This window comes from Meriones unguiculatus, assembly GCF_030254825.1.
Source record: "Meriones unguiculatus strain TT.TT164.6M chromosome Y unlocalized genomic scaffold, Bangor_MerUng_6.1 ChrY_unordered_Scaffold_25, whole genome shotgun sequence".
In the NCBI taxonomy this organism is placed as follows: Eukaryota; Metazoa; Chordata; class Mammalia; order Rodentia; family Muridae; genus Meriones; species Meriones unguiculatus.
The window spans coordinates 6,034,141-6,051,918 of NW_026843710.1; the positions used below are offsets into that span (position 1 = coordinate 6,034,141).

At 39.1% G+C, this 17,778-nt stretch overlaps 1 non-coding gene across 1 annotated transcript; it reads left to right on the plus strand.

Annotated features, from left to right (window-relative positions):
- The first annotated feature begins 17,149 nt into the window (after positions 1-17,149).
- Positions 17,150-17,256, plus strand: LOC132651793 (U6 spliceosomal RNA). Its single transcript, XR_009589358.1, has one exon. It is a non-coding gene; the product is annotated as a U6 spliceosomal RNA (small nuclear RNA).
- The last annotated feature ends 522 nt before the right edge of the window (positions 17,257-17,778 follow it).

Sequence of the window (17,778 nt, forward strand, 5' to 3'; positions counted from 1 at the left end):
GCAAACCCATTAGAATCACACCTGACTTTTCAACAGAGACTATGAAAGCCAGAAGGGCCTGGACGGATATCATGCAGACCCTAAGAGAACACAGATGTCAGCCCAGGCTACTATACCCAGCAAAACTCTCAGTCCTCATAGATGGAGAAAACAAGATATTCAATGACAAAAACAAATTTCAACAATACCTACAAACAAATGCAGCATTACAGAAGACACTAGAAGGGAAAATACAACCCAGGAAAACTAGCTACATTCAAGAAAACACAGGAAATAAATAACCTCACTTCAATAAAACAAAAAGCAACCAAGCACACAACCTGATGACCACAGCCAACATCAAAATCAAGAGATCTAACAGCCACTGGTCATTAATCTCTCTCAACAACAATGGACTCAACTCTAAAATAAAAAGACACAGATTAACAGAATGGATACGTAAACAAAACCCAGCAATCTGTTGCATACAAGAAACACACCTAAGACACAAAGATAGACATTACCTGAGGGTAAAGGGTTGGAAGACGACTTTCCAAGCAAACGGACCCAAGAAGCAAGCAGGAGTAGCCATTCTAATATCTGATAAAATAGACTTTCAAACAAAATTAATCAAAAGAGATGGGGAAGGACACTTCATACTCATCAAGGGAAAATTCCACCAGGAAGACATCACAATCCTGAACATCTATGCCCCAAATACAAGGGCACCCACATTTGTGAAAGAAACATTGATAAAATTTAAAGCACAGATAGATCCACACACATTAATAGTGGGAGACTTCAACACCCCACTCTCAACAAAGGACAGGTCAACCAAACAGAAATTAAACAAAGAAACAATGTCTCTGACAGAGGTCATGAATCAAATGGACCTAACAGACATTTACAGAACTTTACACCCAAACACAAAAGAATTTACCTTCTTCTCAGCACCTCATGGAACCTTCTCCAAAATAGACCACATAGTGGGTCACAAAGCGAGCCTCAACAGATACAAGAAGATTGAAATAATCCCATGTATCTTGCCTGATCACCATGGAATAAAGATGGACCTCAACAATAACAGAAATAACAAAAAGCCTACACACAAATGGAAACTGAACAACTTGTTACTAAATGACAGCTGGGTCAGGGAAGAAATAAAGAAAGAAATTAAAGTCTTTCTAGAAATCAAAGAAAATGAAGACACAACATACCCGAACTTGTGGGACACAATGAAAGCAGTGCTAAGAGGAAAGTTCATAGCACTAAGTGCCTTCAAGAAGAAATTCGAGACAGCTCATTCAAGCACCCTAATGGCTCACTTAAAAACCCTAGAAAAAGAAGAAGCAGACACACCAAGAAGGAGTAGACGGCTGGAAATAATCAAACTCAGGGCTGAAATCAATCAATTGGAAACAAATAAAACAATTCAAAGAATCAATGAAACCAAGAGCTGGTTATTTGAGAAAATCAACGAGATCGACAAATCCTTAGCCAGGCTAACTAAAAGGCAGAGAGACACCACCCAAATCAACAAAATCAGAAATGAAAAGGGGGATATAACTACAGACACTGAGGAAATCCAAACAATCATTAGGACTTACTTCAAAAGTCTATATGCCACAAAATTTGAAAATCTAAATGAAATGGACAATTTTCTTGATCGATTTGACTTACCAAAGCTGAACCAGGACCAGGTAAATCAACTAAATAAACCTATATGCCCCAAAGAAATAGAAGTGGTCATCAAAAGTCTCCCATCCAAAAAAAGCCCAGGACCAGATGGCTTCAGCGCAGAATTCTACCAGACATTCAATGAAGAGCTAACACCAATTCTCTTCAAACTATTCCACAAAATAGAAACAGAAGGAATATTACCAAATTCATTCTATGAAGCCACAGTCACCTTGGTACCTAAACCTCACAAAGACTCAACAAAGAAAGAGAATTTCCGGCCAATCTCCCTTATGAACATTGATGCAAAATACTTAACAAAATACTTGCAAACCGAATCCAAGAACACATCAACGATATTATCCACTATGACCAAGTAGGCTTCATCCCAGGTATGCAGGGGTGGTTCAATATACGGAAATCCATCAATGTGATCCACAAACTGAAAGAAAAAAACCACATGATAATCTCCCTAGATGCTGAAAAAGCCTTTGACAAAATCCAACATCCATTCATGTTCAAAGTATTGGAGAGATCAGGGATACAAGGCACATATCTAAACGTAGTAAAGGCGATATACAGCAAGCCTATAGCCAACATCAAACTGAATGGAGAGAAACTTAAAGCAATCCCACTGAAATCAGTGACAAGACAAGGCTGCCCACTCTCTCCATATCTCTTCAACATAGTGTTGGAAGTCCTTGCTAGAGCAATAAGACAGTTGAAGGAGATCAAGGGGATACAAATTGGAAAGGAAGAAGTCAAATTATCACTATTTGCAGATGATATGATAGTATACGTGAGTGACCCCAAAAACTCTACCAGGGAACTCCTACAGCTGATAAACACCTTCAGCAAAGTGGCAGGATACAAAATTAACTCAAAAAAATCAGTAGCCCTCCTGTATACAAAAGACAAAAGGGCTGAGAAAGAAATTAAGGAAACAACACCCTTCACAATAGCCACAAATGTCATAAGGTACCTTGGAGTAACCCTAACCAAGGAAGTCAAAGACTGGTATGAAAAAAAAAAAATTCAAATCTCTGAAGAAAGAATTAGAAGAAGATATGAGAAGATGGAAAGATCTCCCATGCTCATGGCTTGGTAGGATTAACATAGTAAAAATGGCCATCTTACCAAAAGCAATCTACAGATTCAATGCAATGCCCATCAAATTACCAACACAATTCTTTACAGACCTGGAAAGAAAAATTCTCAACTTCATATGGAATAACAAGAAACCCAGAATTGCTAAAACAATCCTCTACAATAAAAGATCTTCTGAAGGTATCTCCATCCCTGATCTTAAGTTGTACTATAGAGCAACAGTTTTAAAAACTGCATGGTACTGGCATAGAAACAGAATGGTGGATCAATGGAACCGAACAGAGGACCCAGAAATAAACCCACACACTTATGGACACCTGATCTTTGACAAAGACGCCAAAACCATACAATGGAAAAAAGATAGCATCTTCAACAAATGGTGCTGGTCTAACTGGATGTCTACATGTAGAAAAATGAAAATAGATCCATACTTGTCACCCTGCACAAAACTGAAGTCCAAGTGGATCAAAGACCTCAACATAAAACCAGACACATTAAATTGGCTTGAAAAAAAGTGGGAAATACCCTAGAACTCATTGGTACAGGGGGAAACTTCCTGAACAGAACACCAACAGCACAGGCTCTAAGAGCAACAACCAATAAATGGGACCTCATGAAACTGAAAAGCTTCTGTAAAGCAAAGGACACCGTCATCAAAACAAAGCGACCACCTACAGATTGGGAAAGAATCTTCACCAACCCTTTATCTGACAGAGGACTCATATCCAGTATATATAAAGAGCTAAAGAAGCTGAAAAGCAGCAAACCAAGTAATCCACTTAAAAAATGGGGAACAGAGCTAAACAGAGAATTCTCTGTAGAGGAATACCGAATGTCAGAGAAGCACTTAAAGAAATGCTCAACCTCACTAGCCATTAGGGAAATGCAAATCAAAACAACCCTGAGATTTCACCTTACACCCATGAGAATTGCCAAGATCAAAAACTCAAGCGACAACACATGCTGGAGAGGTTGTGGAGAAAGGGGAACCCTACTCCACTGCTGGTGGGAATGTAAACTTGTACAACCACTCTGGAAATCAATCTGGCGCTTTCTCAGACAACTAGGAATAGCACTTCCTCAAGATCCAGCCATACAACTACTGGGCATATATCCAAAAGAGGCTCAAGTACACAAAAAGGACATTTGCTCAACCATATTTGTAGCAGCTTTATTTGTAATAGCCAGAAGCTGGAAACAACCCAGATGCCCCTCAACTGAAGAATGGATGCAGAAATTGTGGTACATCTACACAATGGAATATTACTCAGCAATGAAAAATAAGGAAATCATGAAATTTGCAGATAAATGGTGGGATCTGGAAAGGATCATCCTGAGTGAGTTGTCCCAGAAGCAAAAAGACACACATGGTATATACTCACTCATATAGACATACAACATAGGACAAACCCTCTAAAACCTGTGCATCTAAAGAAACTAAGAAGAGAGAGGACCCTAACTAAAACGTCCAATCCCCATCCAGAAAGGCAAAGAGGATGGACATCAGAAGAAGAAGAAAACAGGAAACAACCTAGGAACCTACCACAGAGGGCCTCTGAAAGCCTCTGCCCTTCAGACTATCAAAGCAGATGCTGAGCCGGATGGGCAACTGTTGGGCAGGAGAACGGAATTTTAGGTAAGAACTGGGAAATAGTAAGAGCTGGAGAGGACAGGGTCTCCACAAGGAGAGCAACAGAACAAGAAAATTTGAACATAGGGAACTTCCCAGAGACTCATACTCCAACCAAGGACTATTCACGGAGATAAATCCAGAACCCCTGCACAGATGTAGCCCAGGGCAGTTCAGAGTCCAATTGGGTTACATAGTAATGTGAAGAGGGACTGCCTCTGACATAATCTGATTGGCCTGCTCTTTGATCACCTCCCTCTGGGGGGGGAGCAGTCTTACCAGGCCATAGTAGAGGACAATGCAGCCACTTTTGATGTGAACTGACAGACTAAGATCAGAAAGGAGAGGAGAACCTCCCCTATTAGTGGACTTGGGGAGTGGCATGCAAGCATAGGGAGGAGGTTGGGTGGTACTGGGAGGAGAGGGGGGAGGGGCTAATGGGGTGATGCAGAATGAATAAAGTGTAATTGATGAAAAATTTAAGAAAAAAGGGAAAAAATAATTTAAGAACCTTAAATGACTTTCAAAAGTGGAGGAATACATGGAGTTAGTCAATTGGCATGGAGCACGTCTCTCCCCTGGGGGCAATGGTCTCCTGAATCTACTCAGACCTCAGACACCACCACTGCTAGTTCTAGAACTGACGCAGGATGTTCCAACGAGGGGTTAAGGCTTCTCATAATATTTCCTATAAGCCCACACCTGTTTGTCTATATCCCCCATTTTTATTCATTATTAGCCAGATAGAGCCAAGTAATTGTGGTAATGATACTTGCTTTTTTGCCCAATGCTGGAATGCTAGTAAATTTAGGTATGCCCTGGTTACTCGCATGCCTCACTCGGTGCCTGTGCCCATTGATGCCCCTCACGCTATGACTCTCTTCAGACAGAAAAGGGATCTTGGAACTACAGCCACCATTGTTACTACCATCTCATTGACGGCTGTTGGAGCTACCACCAGGGCATTAGCCATGAGTCATACTGGGCAGACTGCTCAGACCCTGAATAATCTTTTAGCCAATGTAGCTCATGCCTTAGTTGTACATAAAGGAATTAATGCTCAACTAAAAGGAAGCTTGATGGTGTTCAATCAGAGGATTGACCTCTTGCAGGAGCAAATTGATACCCTATGGCAAATCGCTCAACCTGGCTGTCAATGAAAGTATGCTGGACTTTGTGTCACTAGCATACAACATGCGAATTTTTCCTGTGCTGCAAATCTGTCTAAACAATTGTCGAGCTATATTTTAGGTAATTGCACTGGAGAATTCGATACTACGATGGAGCAGCTGAGAGTGGCCATTGTCACAGTAAATTCTACCGGAGTGGATGCAAGACTAGCCACAGGATTATCAACATGGATTGCTGCAGCCATGAATCATCTGAAGGAATGGGCAGGCATGGGAGTGTTAGCAGGCCTTCTGGTGTTGGTCTCCTTGGTTTGCCTATGGTATACATGCAAGATTAGAGTCTCACAACAGTGTGATGCAGCCATGATCATTCAGACCTTTACAGCCATTGAAGCAGGACATTCTCCCCAAGCATGGTTGGATACCATAAAAAGCTAAAATGATACGCTCAGGATGCGAGGCTAAGCACTGCACTCAGGGTCAGCCGCTTTGTACCCAGAGAAGAGCATGTCTGATTGCATGCAGGTTGATGCCCCAGGTCCCGCCTCTGAGAAAAAGGTATCAGACGGGTCTGATGCTCTTTGGGTGGATGACACCTAAATGAACATCAGTACAAAGTCCCAATTTATTTCTAATATCAGAGATCAGACCTCTACTCTTGCCTGATGCGTCTAAAACAAAAAGGGGGAACTGTAGAGAGCTGCGGAATGCTATGCCTTAAAGATGCAGCTGGTTTCCGTCTTCCACCTTCCCGATGGTGAGTGCTCTCTGTCACGAACAACTCCACATTTGGCTAAGGCCGAGGATCTGGCTTGCTTCCATGTATGTGGACCTATCTTCATTGCCCCCGTGGCACGCCTGGGTTGGCTACCCAGAGGCTATTTAAGCTGTGGGCTGGCTTTCCCCGGGGTCCAAGGATTGTTCAATGTTGCTGAATAAACTGCATTGAAAAAAAAAAAAAAAAGAAAGAAAATGTTTTCAAATAAATGTAAACAAACACAAAATTAAAAAAAAAGAAAGTTTTTTTTTTTTTTTTATCAATTTCTAAATTTGTAAAAATAAAATTCCAGCAGGAGAAGATGTCTGAATTTGACCTGCACTGTCTAACCAAGGCAAAAACTGAGCTACATATGCACTATCTGGAAAAATGTTCAAAGACTGCTTTTTAAAACTTTGAAACACAGCCAATACTGCAGATAACTCTGCTATTTGCTCAGATGTGTTAGACACTTGAAAAGATATTGATTTTCTTTTATAAGCATAGGCAGCAATATTAGATAATGAACCATCAGCAAACACAGTTAAAGTATCAACAATTGTGCTAACTTTTTTTTAAATAGAATAACTATAGGTTGTACCTATTAAATTGAATTTTTTTTTTTTTTTTTTTGTGCCTCAACATGTTGGATTCTGTCATAATGAGCTTACGTATGTTAAAATGCCATATTTATTAGATCACTGACAAGTCTGCGGGCCAGCATATTTGAGTTACTCCTGACTACCTTTATCATCTCCTCTAAACTTCATACTATAAAACAGGATGTTATAATCTCAATTTTGGCACATTTTTAAATGTGTGTTTTAGAACCAAATTTTAGGTAGATTTATATAGGCAAACTTTATGGTACCAATTTTGCTTTTAATCTTTAAAAAAATCTAAACAAGACTGGGTAAAACTCAATCTTGTACTCAACTATAATCTTTAGCATAACTTTATATCTGCTCTTTTTAAACTAAAATCCAAGCAAAACATTTAATTAAACATAATTTATAAAGGGGCTAGCAAATCTTATTAATTCTATCATATTGTACTAAAACTTAACAGCACAAAATTAAAGGAGAAAAGATTTATTCAACAATGATCTGAATATAACCCTAAATAACCCTCAGCTAACATGGAACTGTGGTACTTTTTTCCTGTAAAAGTGCATAAGCAAACATTTTGTATTAAAGAATCTCCATTTTTTTAAATGAAGAACAATATATTTTATAGGTTTTTATTAACACAAATATATTGTAATTACTCCATTTTTTTTAATTGGGTGGCTTGGAAAAGCATGGCTTGGGTTTTACCTTGTAAATTTAATAAAATAAATACCAAGCTTTTATATTTCCCACAAAGGGTTGATCAACTGTTTTAAGTTTTTTGTTAGACTGCCCAAGGGTTACTATATGAAAATATCTGATAAATTTTAAAATGTTTTATAAAATTTAACTCAGATGATCAAGGATCAAACTCAGAGGTATTGATTCTAATTGTCTCATGTTTAAAAATATCCAAGTCTACAGATAAACATACACACAGAGAGAGTTACATAAGTAACATAGAAATTCACCTTGGAGCAACTAGAATACCAAATACCAGGACTTGACCAGCCCCTACCAAGCACAAGTCCCACAGATTCCAGAAAGAGTGGAGACCCTCATGTGTCCTCTCCACAAATGTAGATTCCAGAAGGAATAGAGGCCCCACAGCCCTTTCCACAGCTTCCAGATTGAGAGCAGGCAACATCAACCCTCTTATCACACAGAAGATGATACCAATGACTCTCTCTCCTTGTCCCAAAAAGAGGAGAACTTTCATGGGCCCCTTTTACAGGAATTGGAGAGTCCAACAGATTCCCTCCACCATATTGGAAACTCTGCAAGTTTCCCAGACTTTGTGAGCAAACCAAAACAGAAGCCGGCAGACAAAAACAAAACGAAACAAAAAAGAAAAAAAAAAGAGAGAGACAAAGACAAAAACAACCATGGTACCTGCTTTTTAAACATTTAAATATTTTTTTCAAACCTGTTTTTGTAATAGTCAAACAAAGAATCCTCTTTATGAGTGAAACCAAAGCACATCTATCATTTTAAAAGTGAAAACCAGACTTTAAAATTTACCAATGCAAACAATCGAGGGAACATGTTAGGAGCTGCCATAAAGGGCCTCTGAAAGTTTCTGCTCTGCAGTCTATCAAAACAGATGCTGAGAATTACGGCCAACTGTTGGGCAGAGTGCATACAAACTAATGAAAGGATGGGGAAACAGTAAGACCTAGAGAGGACAGGAACTCCACAAGTAGAGAAACAGAACCAAAAATTCTGAGCACAGGGGCCTTTTCTGAGACTCATACCCAACCAAGTTCCATGCATGGAGATAACCTAGAACCTATGCACAGATGTAGCTCATGGCAGTTTAGTGCCCAAGTGGGTTCCATAGTAATGGGAGCTGGGACCACCTCTGACATGAACTAATTGGCCTGCTGTTTGATCAATTCACCCTGATGGGGGAGCAGCCTTTCCAGGCTACAAAGAAAAAAAATGCAGCCACTCCTGATGAGATCTGATAGACTAGGATCAGAAGGAAGGAGAGAAAGACCACCCCATCAGTGGACTTGGGGAGGGGCAAGTGTGGAGTGGGGTAAGGAAGGTAGGATGGGGGGGCAGGGAGTTAAGGAGGTATAGAAAGTGAATAAAGTGTAATTAATAAAAATTAAAATAAACAATATTAAATATATATCTGGGGACAAAGGTCTTTTCTGAGACTGACACTCCACCAAGGACCGTGTATGGATATAACCTAGAACCTTTGCTTGGATGAAGCCCTTGATAGCTCAGTTAACAATTGGTTTCCCATAGTAAGGGAAACAGGGACTATTTCTGACAAGAACTCAATGGCAGGCTCTTTGACCCACCCAAGAAGAGGAACAGTCCTGCTAGGCCACAGAGGAGGACTCTGGAGATACCTGATAAAACAGGGTCAGATCAAAGGCCCTCCCCAATCAGTGGACTTGGAAAGGGACAGGAAGGAGATGAGGGAGGGAGGGTAGGATTGGGAGGGATTAAGGGAGGGGGATACAGAGTTAATAAAATGTAACTAATAATAAACAAATAAAATTTAATTAAAAAATTAACTAAAAATATATATAATTCTTTTTGGATTTATATTATAGGAGGGTGTGCTGTTAGGTTGATATGCCAATGAAAGTGACTAGAGAGAATGGAGTCTCTGTTTCTAGGTCTCTGTCACTTTGTCTTTTTTATATCAGAAATTTATTTCAACATGAGGAAATATCTTGGTAATATCCATTTGATACTTCCTTGGTTCTTAATATGTTCCTGGTTTACTAGATATACTTTTTTTTACATTTTTTTTTATTAATTACACTTTATTCTCTTTGTATACCCCCTGTGGTTCCCTTCCTCCTCCTGTCTGAATACCTCCCTTCCTCCACCCTCTGCATGCATGCCCCTCTCCAAGTCCACTGTTTGGGGAAGTCTTCTTTTCCTTCCTGCTGAACCTAGTCAATTAGGTCTCATCAGGAGTGACTGCATTCTCTTCTTCTGTGGCATGGTAATGCTGCTTTCCCCTCAGGGGGTAGTAATTAAAGAGCAGGCCAATCAGTTCATGTAGAGACAGCCCCTGTTCCTATTACAATGGAACCCACTTGGATATTGATAATGTTGGATATCCAATATTGGATATTGGATATTGAACATGGGCTACATCTGTGCAGGGGTATTTCCATGCATAGACCTTGGTTGGAGTTTCAGTCTCAGGAGAGACCCCTTTGCTCAGATTTTTTTGTTCTGTTGCTCTCCTTGTAGAGTTCTTGTCCTCCAGATCAGACTGTTTCCCACTTCTTTCCTAAGATTCCCTGCATGCTACCCAAAGGTTGTCCATAAGTCTCAGCATATGCATTGATAGTCTGCAGGGCAGAGCTTTTCAAAGGTCCTCTGTGCCAGGCTTCTGGCTTGTTCCCTCTTTTCTCCTTCTTCTGATGTCCAGCCTCTTGCCTTTCTGGATAGGAATTGAGCATTTTAGCAAGACTCGTCTCTCTTCATTAGTTTCTTTAGGTGTACTGATTTTAGTAGGTTTATCCTATATTATATGTGTACATGAGTGAGTATATACTGCTTGCATCTTTCTGTTTCTGGGATAGCTCACTCAGAATGATCTTTTCCAGATCCCACCATTTCCCTGCAAATTTCATGATTTCCTTCTATTTTATTGCTGAGTAATATTCCATTGTGTAGATATACCACAATTTGTGTATCCATTCCTCCACTGAGGGCATTTGTTCTGTTTCAGGCTTCTGGCTCTTACAAATAAGGCTGCTATAAACACGGTTGAGCAAATGTCCTTATTGTGTATGTGAGAATCTTTTGGATATATGCCTAGGAATAATATAGATGGATCTTGAGGAAACACTATTCCAAGTTGTCTGAGAAAGCGCCAGATTGATTTCCAGAGTGGTTGTACAACTCTACATTTCCACCAGCAATGGATGAGGGTTCCCCTTTCTCCACAACCTCTCCAGCATGTGTTGTCTCTTGAGGTTTTGATCTTAGCCATTCTAATGGGTGTAAGGTGAAATCTTAGGGTCGTTTGAATTGCATTTCCCTGATGGCTAATGAGGTTGAGCATTTCTTTGTGTGTTTTTCTGCCACTTGATATTCCTCTGCAGGGAATTCTCTGTTTAGCTCTGTATCACAGTTTTTAATTGGATTACTTGATTTTTTGCTGTTTAACTTCTTTAGTTCTTTATATATATTGGATATTAGCCCTCTGTCAGATATAGGGTTGGTGAAGATCATTTCCCAATCAATATCATGTTGTTTTGTTCTGAGGAGAGTGTCCTTTGATTTACAAAAGATTTTCAGTTTAGTGAGGTCCCATTTATTGATTGTTGCTCTTAGAGCCCGTGTTGTTGATGTTCTGTTCAGGAAGATGTCTCCAGTGCCAATGATTTCAAGGGTATTCCCCCTTTTTCTTCTAAGTGGTTTAGTGTGTCTAGTTTTATGTTGAGGTCTTTGATCCAGTTAGACTTTAGTTTTGTGCAGGGTGATAAGTATGGATCTATTTATATTTTTCTACAGGTAGACATCCAGTTAGACCAGCATCATTTGTAAAGATGCTGTCTTTTTTCCATTGAATGGATTTGACCATTTTGTCAAAAAAGGTGTCCATAAGTGTGTGTATTTATGTCAGGGTCTTCTAATTTATTCCATTGATCCACTAGTCTGTTCCTATCCCCGTACCATGCAGTTTTTAGTACTGTTGCTCTATAGTACAGCTTGAGATCTGGCATGGAGATAACTCCTGAAGATCTTTTACTGTAAAGAATTGTTTTAGCAATTCTGGGTTTCTTGTTTTTCCATATGAAGGTGACAATTTTTCTTTCAAGATCTGTAAAGGATTGTGTTGGTAATTTGATAGGAATTGCATTGAATCTGTAGATTGCTTTTGGTAAGATGGCCATATTTATTATATTAATCCTACCAAGCCATGAGAATGGGAGATCTTTCCAACTTACAATAACTTCTTCTAATTCTTTCTACAGAGATTTTAAAATGTTTTCATACAAGTCTTTGACTTGCTTGGTTAGGTTCACACCAAGGTATTTTATATCCTTTGTGACTATTGTGAATGGTGTTGTTTCCCTAATATATTTCTCATTCCTTATTTCTTTGGTATATAGGAAGGCTACTAATTTTTTTGAGTTAATTTTGTATACAGCCACTTTGCTGAAGGTGTTAATCAGCTGTAGTAGTTCCCTGACACAATTTGGGGGTCACTAAGGTATATTATCATATCATCTGCATACAGTGATACTTTGACTTCTTCCTTTCCAATTTGTATCCCATTGATCTCCTTCAATTGTGTTATTGCTCTAGCTAGTACTTCAAAAACAAAGTTAAAGAGATATGGAGAGAGAAGACAGCCGTGCCTTGTCCCTGATTTCAGTGGGAATGATTTAAGTTTCTCTCCCTTGAGTTTGATGTTGGCTATAGGCTTGCTGTATATCACCTTTATTATGTTCAGGTGTGTGCCTTGTATCCTGATCTCTCCAATACTTTAAACATGAATGGATGTTGAATTTTGTCAAATGCCTTTTGAGCATCTAAGGAGATGATCATATGTTTGTTTGTTTGTTTGTTTGTTTTTCCTTCAGTTTGTTTATATGGTGGATCACATTGATGGATTTCTGTAGATTGAACTACCCCTGCATGCCTGGGATGAAGCCTACTTGGTCATAGTGGATGATATCTTCGATGTGTTCTTATTTTCAGTTTGCAAGTATTTTGTTGAGTATTTTTGCATCAATGTTCATGAAAGAAATTGGTCTGAAATTCTCTTTCTTTGTTGGGTATTTGTGAGGTTTAGGAAACAATGTGACTGTGGCTTCATAGAATGAGTTTGGTCGTGTTTCTTCTGTTTCTATTTTGTGGAATAGTTTGAAGTGTATTGGTGTTAGCTCTTTGACGGTTTGGTAGAATTCAGCATTGAAACCATCTGGCCCTGGGCTTTTTCTGCATGGTAGAATTCTGATGTCAGCTTCTATTTCCTTAGGGAATATAAGACTATTTAATTGGCTTACCTGGTCTTGATTCACCTTTGGCGTGTAGAATCAGTCAATAAATTGTCCATTTCATTTAGATTTTCAAATTTTGTGGCATATAGTCTTTGGAAGTAAGACCTCATTATTGTTTGGATTTCTTCAGTGTCTGTAGTTATGTCCCCCTTTTCATTTCTAATTTTGTTTATTTGGGTAGTTTTTCTCTGCCTTTTACTTAATTTGGCTAAGGGTTTGACTATCTTGTTTATTTTCTCAAAGAACCAGCTCTTGGTTTCATTTATTTTTTGAACAGTTTTATTAGTTTTTAATTTATTGATTTCAACCCTGAGTTTGATTATTTCCAGCCATCTACTCTTCTTTGGTGTGTCCGATTTCCCCCCCTAGGGCTTTTAAGTGAGTCATTAAGTTGCTTGCATGAGATGATTTGAATTTCTTTTTGAAGGCACTTAGTGCTATGAACTTTCTTCTTAGCAATGCTTTCATTGTGTCCCATAAGTTAGGGCATGTTGTGCCTTCATTTTCATTGAATTCAAGGAAATCTTTAATTTCTTTATTTCTTCTCTGACCCAACTGTCATTTAGTAGCAAGTTGTTCAGTTTTCATGTGTGTGTAGGCCTTTTACTATTTTTTTTTCATTGAGGTCCAGTTTCAGTCCAGATCAGATAGGATACAAGGGATTATCCTAACCTTCTTGTATCTATTAAGGCTTGTTTTGTGACTAATTATATGGTCTATTTTGAAGAAGGTTTCATGAGGTGCTGAGAAGAAAGTAAATTCTTTTGAGTTTGGGTGAAAGGTTCTGTAGATGTCTGTAGGTCCATTTGATTCATGATCTCTGTCAGAGTTATTGTTTCTTCATTAATTTCTGTTTTGTTGACCTGTCCTTCCCTTTGTTGAGAGTGGGCTGTTGAAGTCTCCCAGTATTAATGTGTTTGGTTCTATGTGTGGTTTAAGTTTTAACAAAATTTATTTTACAAATGTGGATGCCCTTGCATTTGGGGCATATATATTCAGGATTATGATATCTTCCTGTTGGATTTTTTCTTGATGAGTACGAAGTTTCCTTCTCTATGTCTTTTGATTAATTTTGGTTGAAAATGTACTTTATTGGATATTAGAAACTCTACTGGTGCTTGTTTCTTGGGTCCATTTGCTTGGAAAACTGTCTTCTAGCCCTTTACCCTCAGGTAATGTCTATCTTTGTGATTTAGCTGTGTTTCTTGTATGCAACACATTGTTGGGTGTTATTTACGCATGCATTTTCTTAGTCTGTGTCTTTTTACTGGAGAATGATTTCATTGATTTTGACGGGGATTGATTAATGACCAGTGGCTCTTAGATTCTTTCATATTGATGTTGGCCATGTTAGTGTGTTTGTGTGTTTGTGTACTTTTTGTTTTGCTGTAGTGAGGTTATTTACTTTCTGTGATTTTTTTTGAAAGTAGTTAGTTTTCTTGGGTTGTATTTTTCCTTCTAGTATCTTCTATAGCACTGGATTTGAGTGTAGGTATTGTTTTTGTTATTGAATATCTTCTTTTATCTGTTTATGAGGACTTAGAGTTTTGCTGGGTACAGTAAAACTAGGCTGACATCTGTGTTCTCTTAGGGTCTTCATGATATCTGTCCAGGCTCTTCTGGCTTTCATAGTTTCTGTTGAGAAGTCAAGTGTGATTCTGATCGGTTTGCCTTTATATGTTACTTGGGTTTTTCCTTTGCAACTTTTAGCATTTTTTTTTCTTTTCTCTGTATACTTAATGTTTTGATTATTATGTGGTGGGAGGATTTTCTTTTCTGATCTAATTTCTTAGGTGCTCTGTAGGCCTCTTGTATTCTTATAGTCCTCCCCTTGAAGTTTGGGAAATTTTTTTTCAATGATTTTGTTAAAAATAGTTTCTGGGACTGGGAGGAGGGAATCTTCTTTTTCCTCTATTCCTATTGTTCTTAGGTTTTGTCTTTTTCTGTTGTCTTGGATTTCTTGGATGGTTTGTGTCAGGAATTTTTTTTTTTAGATTTATTATTTTCTTTGCTGGATACATCGATTTCTTCCATAGTATCTTCCACACCTGAGATTTTTTTCTTTCATCTCTTGTAGTCTGTTGGTTATGCTTACCTCTGTAGTTCCTGTTTTCTTTCCTAGGTTCTCCCTCTCCATGATTTCCTTCATTTGTGTTTTCTTTAATTCTTCCAAATCTATCTTCAGATCTTGAAACCTTTTGTTGATTTCCTTCACCTGTCTGTCTGTATTTCCCTGCAGTTTCTTCAGCTGTTTGAACATTCCTCTGTTTCTTTTATTTCATTCAGTGATTTAACTGTTTCCTCTCTGAATGCCACAAATTGGTTGGTTGCATCTTCCTGTATTTTTTTATGATGGCCATATTTTTTTATTACATCCTACCCTAATTCTTTGTTTTATTTACTTTCTCCATTAACTTCTTTATAAGCATAGATGTAAGAACATCTTCTTGAATTTCACTTATGTTAGGGTGTCCAGGGCTACCTGCTCCTGGATAACTGGTTTCTGAGAATGCCATATTGCTTTGCCTTCTCTTGGTTGTTCTTTTTCACTGGCCTCTACCCATCTCTCTTTTTCAGATGTTGTCTGATAATTTTTTATGTCTGTTGGGCCCTGGGGCAGGGAGAATCCACTTGGTGGGGTTCTGAAGTCTCTGCTTTTTGGGTATGGTCAACTGAATGGTGGTTCTTCTTAGGAATTGTCACAGTTTCCTTCAGGTTATGGACCTGTATGGTAACTCTCCTTTCATCAGGAGAATCCTGGTTTTGGCTACCCTGCTGCTGGGGTTCTTGCTCTGAATTTATGGAGCAGTAGCTGTTGCTATTAAGGTGTAATTGTTGGGTGCAGCCCTCTTGAAGAACCAGGGATTCCCACAGTCTTGTCAGTTTAACTAGGGATAACTGATTGATCTTTGGCACAGTATCTGAGGACTGCTGTAATGCTCTCTTGTTTTTGTACGTCTGAGGATGCACCTGTGTGCCCCTGTTCCCTAGTGGTACTCCACAAAGGCAGGTGAGCATGCTGTTCACTCATGCAGTAGAAGGCTAGCGCCTAGAGTCTGCTTGAATCCAAAAAGTCTTTTGGTGCTGGGTGTCCTGAGCATTGGACCTGATGATACCCCGCTGTGGGGTTTCCTCCTGACAGGACACCCAGTCTTTGCTTTGAGGACAGCCTTTCTGTCTGTGATGGCAAGTAGAACCTGCAGGCACAGACTTATGTGGCTCTGCCTTTCTAGCTTTTCGCCGATTGGGTGCCTAGGCGTCTGCCAGAACTGGGTAACTATTCCCGAGAACTTTTTGGGGTGGTGGTATCAGCTGTGTGCTCTGAGATCAGACCAGCCATTCCCCTCCCTGTGGGTTTACACCCAACAGAGAAACTTGATCTCTGGTGCCATGGGGCCCACAGTTCTACCTGGGACAGCAAATCAGGTGTGCAGGCAGAACTCTGTGCTAAACTCTGGGCCCCGGTTCTGGCTCTGGGCTGGCTTCTGGGTGCCTACAGAACCTGAGTCTTTTCCAAGGGAAGACTAGGTGACCTAAGGTTGGTCCCAATCTTTTCCTGCACTGGGGGTTATCTCTTGACTGGAAATTCCAGTCTCTGATGTTGTGGTACCCACAGTTCAGTCTGGGACAGTGATCAGAACTCACTGACATGTGGCTATGGGCTGGTGACCAAGCACATTGTGGAACCAGGATCTCTACCTCAGTTTAGGTGGGTGAGTTAAAGCTGATTGAATCCCCCATCATGGGATATCCTCTCACCTGGGAAACATAATCACTTGTGTTTTAAGGCCTCGAGTTCTGACTGCTGGTCACTGTACCGATCCTGCTGTTTTGCTGATCGGAATGAGAGTCGTCCCAGCACCTCCATCTCACCCCTACACTTTGTCTTTGTTTCTGTTGCTCTCTGTCTATTTCTGAATGTTTCTTTCTTGCTCTTTCTCTCTCTGTCTCTTTCAGTCTACCTCTCTCTTCTTGTCACCTGTGGTTCAGTATGAAAAGCTCTCAGTTTTGGTGAAGGACTGCAAGAAGATGAGTACTTGCTGACATGACATCTTGGATTTTCTTAGTTAAAATATAAGCCATGTCCCAACTAAATGCTTTTTTTTCAAAGATTTTCCTTGGTCACTGAGCATTTTCACAGAAAATATTTAAGTGAGTAAGGACATATCCATGCATTTAACAAACAGTAATGGAATCTGTGAAAATGTGCAACTCACAAGTAAAGGACATGTAACTTTATTAATGTTTACTTTTAGAAATGTGTGGTGTTCACTTCAGCAGCATGCATACTTAAAGAGAAACAATACAGAGAATATTAGCATGATCCCTATGCAAGCGTGACACACAAATTTATGTAGCATTCAATATTATTTTTTTTGGAGAAATTAAGGAAAACACAAATAAAGGAAATTGTGGAAGGAAAGAATTTGGGAGAGAAAATAGGAACTACAGATATAAGCATAAACAATAGACTATAAGAGATGGAAGAAGGAATCTCACCTGTGGAAGACAAAATGGAAGAAATCATGTATCTATCAAAGAAAATGTTAAATCTAAAAAATTCCTGACACTGTCCATTGAAGTAATTCAAGACAACATGAAAAGACAAATCCTACAAATAATAGGAATAGAGGAAAAAGATGATTCCCTCCTCCAAGGCCCAGAAAATATTTTCAACAAAATCATTGAAAAAAATTTTCCCAACATAAAGGGGAGGACTATAAGAATAAAAGAGGTCTACAGAACACCCAATAAATTAGTCCAGAAAAGAAAAATTTCCCATCACATAATAATCAAAACAGTATGTATATAGAACAAAGAAAAAATACTAAAAGTTGCAAGGAAAAAGACCAAGTAACATCTAATGGCAAACACATGAGAATCACACATGATT